The sequence below is a fragment of the Myxine glutinosa genome, chromosome 2 (genome assembly GCF_964187855.1).
Source record: "Myxine glutinosa chromosome 2, kmMyxGlut1.1, whole genome shotgun sequence".
NCBI classification, from domain to species: domain Eukaryota; kingdom Metazoa; phylum Chordata; class Myxini; order Myxiniformes; family Myxinidae; genus Myxine; species Myxine glutinosa.
This window is the reverse complement of record NC_136262.1, coordinates 134399182-134411789: the sequence shown is the minus strand read 5'-3', so window position 1 is coordinate 134411789 and position 12608 is coordinate 134399182. Positions and strand designations below refer to the sequence as shown.

Sequence of the window (12608 nt, the reverse complement as noted above, 5' to 3'; positions counted from 1 at the left end):
TGTGCGTTGCCCAGCTCAACGAGCGGCTTGCCAAGCGGCTTGCCGAACGATTCGGTTCCGGCCACGTTGGTCTGTACGCTTCCGGCAGCGGACGCATTCACCCGCCTCCTCGCCGGCTTCCCGGCCCTCACGCGGCCCACCTTCTCGGCGGGGGCCGTCAAGCACGGGGTGGCCCATCACATCCCCACCGTCGGGCCACCGGTCTACGCCCGGGCACGCCGCCTCGAGCCGACGAAGCTGGCGGTGGCAAAAGCGGAGTTCGCTACCCTGGAGCGACTCGGCATCGTTCGGCGCTCAGAGAGCGCTTGGGCGTCGCCGCTGCGCATCGTGCCGAAGCCCGGCGGGGGATGGCGACCGTGCGGGGACTATCGCCGTCTCAATGACGCCACGACTCCCGACCGCTACCCCGTCCCCCACATTCAGGACTTTTCCGCCCGTTTGGCGGGCAGGTCCTTCTTCTCGAAGGTGGACCTCATACGCGGCTACCATCAGGTCCCCGTCAGGCCGGAGGACGTCCCGAAGACGGCGGTCATCACGCCATTCGGACTCTTCGAGTTCCTGCGCATGCCCTTCGGTCTGAAGAATGCGGCTCAGGCGTTCCAGCGACTGATGGACAGCGTCCTGTGCGACTTGGATTTTGTCTACGTCTACCTGGACGATATCCTCGTCGCCAGCGCGTCCCGCGAAGAGCACCTACGCCACCTCCGCACGCTCTTCGAACGCCTGGGCCAGCATGGCCTGATTGTGAACCCCGCAAAGTGCCGGTTCGGCGCCGCCACAATCGATTTTCTGGGGCACCGTGTCACCAGGCACGGCGCCGTCCCACTGCCGGCCAAGGTGGAGGCGGTGAAGGGGTTTCCGCGCCCCCGCACGATCAGAGGGCTGCAGGAGTTCCTGGGCATGGTGAACTTTTACCATCGGTTCCTGCCCCGTATCGCCCAGCTCCTGCGCCCCCTGCACGAAGCTCTCCGAGGTAAGCCGGGCAAAGGCGACGTTACCTGGACCGAGCAGATGGACACGGCGTTCACGGGCGCGAAGCTCGCCTTGGCTAACGCCACCATGCTCGCGCACCCGGCGCCCGATGCACCGATCGCCCTCACCACCGATGCCTCGGACTACGCGGTGGGCGCGGTGCACGAGCAATGGGTGCGTGGAGCTTGGCAACCGCTGGCATTCTTTAGCCGGCAGCTTCGCCCGCCCGAACGCCGTTACAGTACCTTCGACCGCGAGTTGCTCGGACTTCACTTGGCGGTCAGGCACTTCCGCCATCTGCTCGAGGGCCGGGCGTTCACTGCCTTCGTCGACCACAAGCCGCTGATCTTCGCGATGGGCAAGGTCACCGAGCCGTGGTCGGCCCGGCAGCAGCGTCACCTCCGAGTACACGACGGACATCCAGCACGTCGCGGGGAAGGACAACCCGGTGGCGGATTGCCTTTCCCGGGCCGTCGCCCACGCAGTCCACCTCGGCATCGACTATGCCCGGATGGCAGCGGACCAGGCCGCTGACCCCGACGTCCAGGCCTTGCGGACCGCCGTCACGGGCCTCCGCGTCACCGAGGTGCCGTTCGACGGCGCGGGCGCGGCTCTCTTGTGCGACGTCTCCCTCGGGCGTCCTCGCCCCATCGTGCCCGCGGGCTGGCAGCGCCAGGTGTTTGACGCCATCCACGGCCTGTCCCACCCGGGCGCGAGGGCCTCCCAAAGGCTGATCGCCGACAAGTTCGTCTGGCATGGCCTCCGGAAGGCCGTCCGCGGCTGGGCCAGGACGTGCCTCGCATGCCAGCGCGCCAAGGTGCACCGGCACACCCAGGCCCCGTTGGCCCCGTTCACGGTGCCGGAACGCCGGTTTGACCACGTCCACGTGGACCTGGTGGGACCTCTGCCCCCCTCGCGGGGTTTCACCTACGTCCTCACCATGGTGGACCGCACCACCCGGTGGCCGGAGGCCGTGCCCTTGGCGTCGACAACGGCGGCCGATGTCGCGCAGGCTTTCATCGCCACCTGGGTCGCCCGGTTCGGCGCCCCCTCAGACATCTCATCCGACCGCGGCCCCCAGTTCACCCCGGAGCTCTGGGGGGCGGTTGCGCAGGGGCTCGGGGTCCGGCTGCACCGAACCACGGCCTACCACCCCCAGGCTAACGGCCTGTGTGAGCGATTTCACCGCTCATTGAAGGCCGCGCTCCGGGCCACCCTCCGCGACGGCGGCTGGATCGACAGGCTCCCCTGGGTCCTGCTGGGCCTCCGGACGGCGCCCAAGGAGGACCTGCGCGCATCCGCGGCGGAGTTGGTCTTCGGGCAACCGCTGCGGGTGCCGGGCGAGTTCCTCCCCGACTCCACGGCACCATGGTCCGCGGCACAGCAGCGCTCCGCTCTGCAAGAGACCGCCCAGAGGTTCGCCCCGGTGCAAACGGCATGCCACGGGCACCCACCGACGCACGTCGCCCCGGAGCTTCGCACGGCGGAGTACGTCTTCGTCCGCCACGATGCCCATCGGACACCACTGCGGCCCCCGTACGACGGGCCTTTCCGCGTGCTGGAGACCGGGGCGAAGCACTTCACCCTGGACATCGGCGGTACTCCTGACCACGTTTCGGTAGACCGCCTCAAGCCGGCCCACCTCGATGTGGACCATCCACCGCCAGTGGCCCGACCCCCACGTCGGGGCCGCCCTCCTGCGGGCGGACCCCCGGCACCGCCCAGCCCCGCCGCCACGGCGCCCCCCCGGTCCTGCACCCATCCCAGAGGCAGCCAGGGGCATCCCACCTGGTATCCCTGCACCCCGGACGCCGCCGATCGCCAGGGGGCGCTTCGGCCGGGTCATTCGTCTGCCCCGCAAACTGGCCCTCCAGGTGCGCGGGAATTCTGGGGGGGGGCGCGTGTGGCGGACACAAAAGCCCACTGGCGTGGTGACATCATTCCACGCACCGAGTGGGCGGTGGCCACGCCCGAGGGTTAGGCGTGGCCTCATGATATACCCCGGGCGACCAGCCCAGAGGAGTTTAGTGTTACAGTGTAGTCTTACAATAAAGACGTTTATATGTTACCGCTTGTCCGCTTCCTCCTTGCTCACAAGCAGCGCGCGTAACGCCGCGCTTTTAATATATACTAGGGCATGCCCGTACTATATCTATATCTAAAATTATATCCCCCCCCTCTATTTACATGAAATGGTTTGGTCCAAAGCGAACGATTTGCGAGTGGTGACAATCCCCCCCCTCTATTTACATGCAATGGTTTGGTCCAAAGCGAACGGCTTCCGGAGTTTGGTAAAGAAATCGCCATCGCGTGCACAAACGCGCAGGAAAGCGAATGAATCGTAAATTCGTTTTTATTAGTTGTAAAACATAGTTTAACGCCAACATAGTTTTGCAAACGTGAAATAAATGAATACGCTCTCAAATGTGCCATCCGAGGCAGAGTGTGCCCGCCACGTTCGGCACACGCGATAGTTCGCTGCTCTCTGATTGGTTGAATCGTTTTTTGGACATAGCTCGGTAAGTAATTGTCCCGATTAATATGAAAACTTGAAAAGGCACATCCTCGGGTCGTCCCCAGCAATATACCTGGCAAGTTAAAAGTATATCGGACCCGTGGTTGTCGAGAAACAGCGGTCACAGACAAACGTACAGACAGAGATTACTGGAATTATAGATAGACTAGGGCATGCCCGTACTATATATATATATCTAAAATTATATCCCCCCCCTCTATTTACATGAAATGGTTTGGTCCAAAGCGAACGGCTTGCGAGTGGTGACAATCCCCCCCCTCTATTTACATGAAATGGTTCGGTCCAAAGCGAACGGCTTCCGGAGTTTGGTAAAGAAATCGCCATCGCGTACACAAACGCGCAGGAAAGCGAATGAATCGCAAATTCGTTTTTATTAGTTTTAAAACATCGTTTAACGCCAACATAGCGCCAACATAGTTTGCAAACGTGAAATAAATGAATACGCTCTCAAATGTGCCATCCGAGGCAGAGTGTGTCCTCCACGTTCGGCACACGCGATCGTTCGCTGCTCTCTGATTGGTTGAATCGTTTTTTGGACATAGCTCGGTAAGTAATTGTCCGATTAATATGAAACCTTGAAAAGGCACATCCTCGGGTCCCCAGCAATATACCTGGCAAGTTTCAAGTATATCGGACCGGTAGTTGTCGAGAAACAGCGGTCACAGACAAACAAACAAACGTACAGACGTACAGACAGACAGACAGAGATTACTGGAATTATAGATATAGATATATATATATATATATATATATATATATATATATATATATATATATATATATATATATATATATATATATATATATATATATATATATACAGTATATATATATATATATATATATATATATATATATATATATATATATATATATATATATATATATATATATATATATATATATATATATATATATACACACACACACACACACAGTATGAATGTGTGTTTCAGAGCAATATAATAATTATTTATACAAAACAGTCAAAAATCCGATCAAGTATGCTATTTCGAAAGAGCTTTCTCCACTCATAGCCACGCCCACAATGAAAGCCACGCCCTCGGTCCGCACTTCCACGCAACGCAACTCAAAACGCGAACCCCACACACTTCCTGTGCTCCTTTCGGAGGTTGAACAGTTCACTCGTTGAGTGGCCGGACAGGAGAGTGGAGCAATATATCGTTTGTGAAATTTTGCAGGTGATTTCGGACAGAGTGTCGGCCTCATCGTGACGAAGTAAGGATGTTTTCTAACTTTCTTCCCCCCTTTATATGTGGCCATGTATCCATGCCCGACCCGCTTTGTGGAATGCGTTAATCACGCGTTCCATGCATGACTTCAAATTCCAGCCGAACGTGTGACGTGTGAGACACTTATTGTGGTCATCGTACGTTTGATATAACATCTTACGTCTGATGTTATTTCGCAAAGATCCGATTAAAAAAATAAACTCCGAGGGACGCGCACGTTGTTTGTGCCCAAAATGAAACGGGATTTTAAAAGCCAGTTTGGCACAAAAGTCGCTTTATCCCAGCAAAACAGTTGATCTCCAGTAAAATATTAGTTTTTAAACTCAAAGACCGAAGGTGGATGGAGGTTATGTTTTCACCCCAGTCTGTCTGACTGTGAACAGTCTATCTCGAAAAGGTGTGGACGGATTCAGACGAAACTTGGTGGACAGGTTGTGTGTCTGACAAGGACTAATCGACTCGATTTTGGTGAAGATCTGAATATGGATCCGTATACGGGAATTTTTAGAATTATAATGTGATTCTTCACCATTGACTATTGAGTGATGGGACCAAAAAAGATATACAACATACTATCTCAAAAAGTTGTGGACGACCTATGTATGACAGAACTTAATGGATTCGTTAGTTCGGTGACGAGAACAAGCCGTTTCGATTATGGTTCATGTTTGAATCCACATCCGACTTATCGGTGGATACAAAACTACTGTATTGCAATTGGTACACGACTGCACAATAACCTCCCCCAACCTCCAATCCATTACTCCCAACCTCCAATCCATTACTCCCAACCTCCAATCCATAACTCCCGACCTCCAATCCATTACTCCCGACCTCCAATCCATTACTCCCGACCTCCAATCCATTACTCCCGACCTCCAATCCATTACTCCCGACCTCCAATCCTTTACTCCTGACCTCCAATCCATAACTCCCGACCTCCAATCCATTACTCCCAACCTCCAATCCATTACTCCCAACCTCCAATCCATAACTCCCGACCTCCAATCCATTACTCCCGACCTCCAATCCATTACTCCCGACCTCCAATCCATTACTCCCGACCTCCAATCCATTACTCCCAACCTCCAACCCATTACTCCTGACCTCCAATCCATTACTCCCGACCTCCAATCCATTACTCCCGACCTCCAATCCATTACTCCCGACCTCCAACCCATTACTCCCGACCTCCAATCCTTTACTCCTGACCTCCAATCCATTACTCCCAACCTCCAACCCATTACTCCCAACCTCCAATCCATTACTCCTGACCTCCAATCCATTACTCCCAACCTCCAACCCATTACTCCCAACCTCCAATCCATTACTCCCAACCTCCAATCCATTACTCCCAACCTCCAATCCTTTACTCCCAACCTCCAATCCTTTACTCCCAACCTCCAATCCTTTACTCCCAACCTCCAATCCATTACTCCCAACCTCCAATCCTTTACTCCCAAACTCCAATCCATTACTCCCAACCTCCAATCCATTACTCCCAACCTCCATTCTTCCTTGCTTTATTAACTAACTACTATGCCCTACAAAACCTCTTTTCTCTCTCTCCCTCTCTCTCTCTCCCTCTCTCTCTCCCTCTCTCCCTCTCTCTCTCCCTCTCTCTCTCCCTCTCTCTCTCCCTCTCTCTCCCTCTCTCTCTCCCTCTCTCTCTCTCTCTCTCCTCCCCTCTCTTTCTTCTCTCTCTCTCTCTTTTTCTCTCTCTCTCTCTCTCTCTCTCTCTCTCTCTCTCTCTGTCTCTGTCTCTGTCTCTGTCTCTCTGTCTCTCTGTCTCTCTGTCTTGCCATCCTCCCTACTTTCCCTCTTTTCCAATTTACTCTGCCTCATCATGTGGAATAAATAGATGACGACTTCATATTGAGCTTTGTACGAATGAAGCGTTCATTGTTTTATTCCATCGTAATTATGGTTGACGTCGACTTTGTGTTTAAGAACTCAGCAAGTTGAGGAAACGTCACCTATTTCCCAAGGTATTCCCCAGTTACACCTGCACACCTGCCCCATTGATGTGATAGTGCCTTGACGCCACCTCCCGAGAAATCCATGAGATGCCTCCGCAGCCATTTCAGGAAGCAGTCTTCATCATTTGGAAACTTAACGTCAACAGCATGTTCTACGAATTGTCCAACACAAGATGGCAAGTCTGGACTGGATGTGGGATCACTTTAATCTTCCCAAACTCATCTTCACTGGAGTAATCGGAGCCCGGCAATATGGTCCGTGTCTCGCTTGTCTCACTTGATCGTGTAACAAGTTGCTGTAGTACTGTCCATTGATGATTATGATGTGCTGTACTGAAGATAATCCACACAAATGAGAGCTTAAGGTTCTAAAATGCTTGCCATAGACTTTCCACCTAATGGCAGAACATTGATTTATTAATTTATTTGTTTGTGCGGATCAAGAATGTCTCCACTCCTTGTTGGCTCGCTTTGTCTTTGGTGAGAAATGATAGACCCAGGTCTCATAACAATCTTGTTCGAGCTCTGCTGCAAAGGCCACAAGAGTTGCCTTCTGATTAAACATGAGGTTCTCTCCAGTGAGAGTGAAGGTGTTTCCAGGCTTCCTTACCAGTGAGAGTTCTCAAGATCGTTTACCAATTCACCACCATTTATGAACTCGCTGTTCTGTTCAAATATAACTTTGTAAAATATTAATGAGCAAAAAATGTGGCATTTGGCTTGCTTGATGTTCTCATTCACAAGGAACTTTATAGATCTATTCCACAGCCACCACTTGTTTTACCAAGAATGCTTCGACCAGTGTTGTCACCTTTTCTCTTTTACAGTTCTTCATTCGGATGCAGGACAGGGCTGTGGAGTAGCATTAATGGCCAAGGGTGTGAATGTGCCACTGATGTAGTGTCATCTGCTGGTTAGGGCAGGAATTTGTAATTTGTTCATGGTGCTGGCGATAGCTCTCCTACACTTGGCGAAGGACACCGTAGGAACTTCAACGCCCATGAATGGATGCAGGTGGATGGGACGCCCAGTTTGACTTCTATCCAAGGGACGGCACACATTGATGAATCCCCCTTGTCTGTGAAACACCAGGATGACAGTTTATTAGATGGGTCGGGATTCAAACCCAGGCTAGACAGCTTAGATGTGAGTGTGCGTACCTCTAATCTAGGCCATCGTGTCAGCCCCTTTTTTTTTACAGTGATCCAAGAGTCTCACGAAGGAACCTGTACATGACAAAGACACTTCTGGGCATCAGTGTACTTTTATCTGAATTACAATGACAGTAACTGATAATGGACAGACACACTTACTGTATCGCTTGCTCAGGGTAGACGCTGTTTCAGCATTGAACTATTATTTTCACATCTTATATATAAAGTCTTCATCAACCTTGAACCACTCTCATATAATTAGAGGAAAAGATGAGTTTTAAGGATTTTGTTTCCCCTTTAATGCTCTGTCTCACTTCCCTAATTCACTCGTTCACAATAATAACAAGAAAAAGAGCAATCGGAGATTGCAAACCCTCGCCAGGATGTATTTTCAGTGGTTGTTAAGGCTTTTGTGTCAAAACAAATATGGCGGCCGAACCACCTGACCGCTGGCATCATCATTTTTTTTTGCTAAACTAATTTATTCCTAGATTATGCTCAAGAAATTTCATCTTGATCGGATGAAGTTTTGTACTTGTCGAATTATGACGTCATAATGGAGGCACCTGTGACATCATCATTAACATATTTTATGCCCCATGGAGAGTTATTTACAGAGTCATGTCTCAATTTTTCTATTCAGCGCTTTCAGAGATATAGAGGCGCAATTTTTTTCGATTTTCCCAAGATGGCGGCCGAACCACGTGACCTATAACGTCATAATTATCATCAAAAAATTATACAGGTGCAGTTGCACCTATGGTCAAAATTTCCTGTCAATCGGACCAACTGATGCAGAGAAAATCATATTTATTCGGTGCGGACAAACAGACAAACAAACGGACTCAAATGCAATACCCTCTCCTCTGGCGAGAGTAATAATAAAAGATTTTTTTTTTTTTGCGATTTTATTCTATTTTGGCAATTCGTGGCCTCACAATGAGTTTCTCCATTTTAACATGAATTGGACATTAATGGTGGAAGTAGACAATCCTGCTTAGTGTAGAACTTGTGTATTTATTTTTTTGGGATACTAAATCGAGGGTCATGTAAGAAGAGTTTGAGTTTTTTTAGTTTTTCGGGTGACAGTCTCCCACTGCTACACTCCCTTCCGTCCTCCACCCAAGTTTTCATGGAGGAAGTGGACAGACTTTGCTGCACTTGTTCTTCTAACGATCCTGGCTTTATTTTATTTCTTTCAGTCGAGGTTTTTAAGAAAACATTTTGTGGGGTTTTTACGACCTTGGCTTGTGACTGCAGCAGTGAGAATGTGATTAGCAATTGGTTGATGCGAAAATAGCAAAAAGCAAAAAAAAATACAAAATTAATTCATAAAATTGACGGATCGATCAAGGAAATGAATTGATTCTGCTTTGTCCAATTTAATATCAAGACGTGGCTGAGTCTGCGTTTTAGATGTATTGCGTAGCGTGCGTCATCAGAATTTGGCATGTCTGTAGATGCGGCGGTACATGCCGCTGCATGGAGTAATCTTGTCTAAATGCTCTAACTAAGCCAATGGAATGTTCTAATTCCTATCCCAGACGTAGCCTCCAGGAGAGTGGACCCGCCCTAGTTGCGAGCAGCTTTGTGGTTTCATTCCTATCACTTGCGACAACTCTGAAAAGTGGCACCTTCATTTTTCGGGAAATGCGTTTATTCTCACTTAGGTGTTTGATATTAGCAGAATGATATCTGGGCTCTGGGTCCTTGTTGATACTGGTAATAAAAGGCAAAGTCCAATATCATATGGATCAAATAACTACACAATATACTTTTAAAGAGTTCAGATGTAAGAGCTATTAACTTTGCAAGATCCACATTCCCAGACTTGTTTTGTGTATTCACGAGAGGGTCTTTTACTGACTACCCCCGCACTTTTCTCCCAAATTTGGTATCCTCGGGCACTTTTTTTTTTTTTTTTTGTATACAAGATCGAGGCTCGAGAAAGAGCGAACATTAATCACACAGAAAGACAAACCGACACATAAAACATATAACATCGGGAGCGGTAGACAAGATGGGGAGAGAGGGGGAAGGACACAAACACAACATTTGAGAGCAGGGACCGGGAGACATGGAGACATCGAGAGATCTGAGAGAGGGCGAGGGCTTTGGGGGAGGGGGGTGGGAGAGGTATAAAACATATGGACACTGCCAGGACTTCCAGGAAAGAAGTTGGAATTTCAAACAAGGTGGATCTGGGGTGAATTAGCGGGGGTAGAAAAGATCAAGGTTTTGGATGGGGGAAGATAAGAGATGGTGGTGAACAGCTGTTTTAAAGACCTGGAGGGAGGAGTGGGATTGGAGGGAGTGAGGGAGTTTGTTCCAGAGGCGAGAGAAAAGAGGAATGAAAGAGTGAAGGTGAGCAGAGAGCTGAGATTTCGGCAGTTTAACCATCAGAGGGTTGCTGGCAGATCTTGTGCGACCTGTAGGAAAATTTTGGGGGACAGAGCGCAGAGAGAGCTGGGGGTGCAAGGCCGGAGAGGAGTCGGTAGAAGACAGAAAGACCACCTACCTGCCTGCGGTGAGTGAGTGAAAGGCCCTCAGAGATAGCTTCATCGCGGGAGATTCCAATAATTCTGAAAGCTTTGGTTTCAACAGCGTGAAGCCGAGCTAGGTGTGAGGCAGGAGCACCGGCCTATAGGGGAGAACAGTATTCCATTGAGTTGCGGATGAAAGCCTTGTATGTGGTGAGGAGCTCAGGTGTGCCGAGGAAGGACTTCGCACGACGGAGGATGCCCAGTCGGCGACTGACTTTGGAGGCCAGCTTGGAAATGTGGTTTTCCCAAGAAAGATCATGGCAGATAGTGAGACCCAAAAGCTTGAGCGACAGAACTTCTTGGAGAGGATTGTTGAGAAAGTAGATGGGAGGGTTGTCCAGTCGATCTTTTCGGAGAGACATAGTAAGAGTGTGAGATTTGTCAGGATTGAAAGACATGTTCCTCTTGTTTGACCAGTCTGTGATTTTGTCCAAGTCTTCAGAGAGTGAGGAGGCTGCAGACTGCCGATCTGAGGGAGAGGAATGGAGCGGCAGAGAGTGGAGTCATCAGCAAAGAGATAGAGAGGATTTTCAAGAGAGTCAGAGAGATCATTGATGAAGACCAGAAAAAGCACTCGGCCCAGAACACTGCCTTGGGGAACTCCAGCCTGAAGAGGAAGAGGAGATGAGAGAAACCCATTCAGGGCCACACGTTGACGACGACTAGAGAGGAAGTCCGCCAGCCATGCGTGGAGATTTCCATGGATACCAAAGGAGGAGAGTTTGGTGAGCAGAGTGGGGTGCCAGACCGTATCGAAGGCACGTGATATGTCGAGGGAGACAGCTCTGATTTCCTGTTTGGCATTGAGGACCTCCATCCATTGTTGAGACAGCAGAAGCAGCATGTCCAGAGTAGAGTGACCTGGTCTGAAACCAAATTGATGATCAGAGATCAAGCCATTGGAGAAGAGGAAAGATTTCATATCCGAAGCAATGATGGATTCCATGACTTTGCTGATAATTGGGAGAAGGCTAGGGAGAAGGCTAGCTGATAATTGGGAGAAGGATAATTGGGAGATTGGGAGAAGGCTTTGTAAATGTGTTTGCTAGATTGCGTCCACTTTCTAAGCTCGATGCATTTACAGGCAGAGCATGCAGTTCCAGCTGTTCCAGTGATGATCGTGTGAGGTTACAAAAGGTTCATTGACAAAAAAAAAAACTTTCTGGACAATAGTTTAATACAAACGGTTTTGGTGACAGCTATATTTAAACTTGATTGTGCTTAATTGCATTAAACGTAATTTTGATTTGTATTAATGTGACTTTGACTCATTATCAACACTTTGTTTTAGAATTAACATGTTCTATTAACAGGGATACAATATACCAATGAAAAAGATACTTTACGAACAATGAACCATCCTTCCAAGTACCAACCTGCCTCACCAACAATAAACCAGACTTTCCAAGTAAAAACATACTTTACCAACAATACATACTTTCTTCTGTTCTCTCTCAAACTTTCCTTGTGTAGCCAACACCTATTGTGGTCTTCGGTATTGTGAAGGGCGAGCTCCATTCAAAACAACTTTACTTGGTAAAAACGTATTTTATCAATTATTTGGGGATGTGCCACTCTTTACAGAGCGTTGGTTCTGCCGAAGCGGTTTCTTTGAAAGGGTGATACTGGATGGTTTACCTTTACCTTTCCCGCATTGTCTGTCCATTCTCCGCAAGTTTTTGATGTGACTGGGCCAGGGTTTGAAACACCGACCTCCCAGACTCAGAGCGGACGCTCTATCCATTACACCAGCGAGTCTGATACTTACCAACAAGAGAACATACTTCATCAACTAAAAAAAAAACACACTTTACTAAACAAAACATATTTTACCAATAGGAGAACATACTTAGACGTGGCAGTAGTCCATTTTCATGGGTAAATTTTGATAAACATCAATTTTGGATTGCACTGGCAGAACGACGAAAAACATTTCAATTGCTAATTGGCGAAACTTATTTAAAGGGGATGTAATAAAATGATGAGTAATTATTTTATTAACCCACCTGGTGTTGTGTATGGTACAACAGGGTATTGAACTCATGACATTGACATCTTAAGCCAGCCACCTTAACCGTTAATCCACCACCAGGCTCATTCTGATGCATAATTCCAATAAAATCATTTATTGTAGTTCCATTATGTGTATAAAAAAAAAAATGCAGTGAATA

General features: G+C 49.1%; 1 protein-coding gene across 10 annotated transcripts in view; it reads left to right on the top strand.

Annotated features, from left to right (window-relative positions):
* The first annotated feature begins 4567 nt into the window (after positions 1-4567).
* The window catches only part of INF2 (inverted formin 2), a 125110-nt gene continuing 117069 nt past the window's right edge, over positions 4568-12608 (top strand). For 9 of the 10 annotated variants that reach the window (XR_013622378.1, XR_010983280.2, XM_068107078.2 and 6 more), the window contains exon 1: positions 4599-4747. The gene's annotated coding sequence lies outside the window, so the exon portion shown is untranslated. Of the gene's footprint in view, positions 4748-12608 lie in introns of all 10 variants that reach the window. The other variant, XM_068107081.2, reaches the window with a different exon arrangement.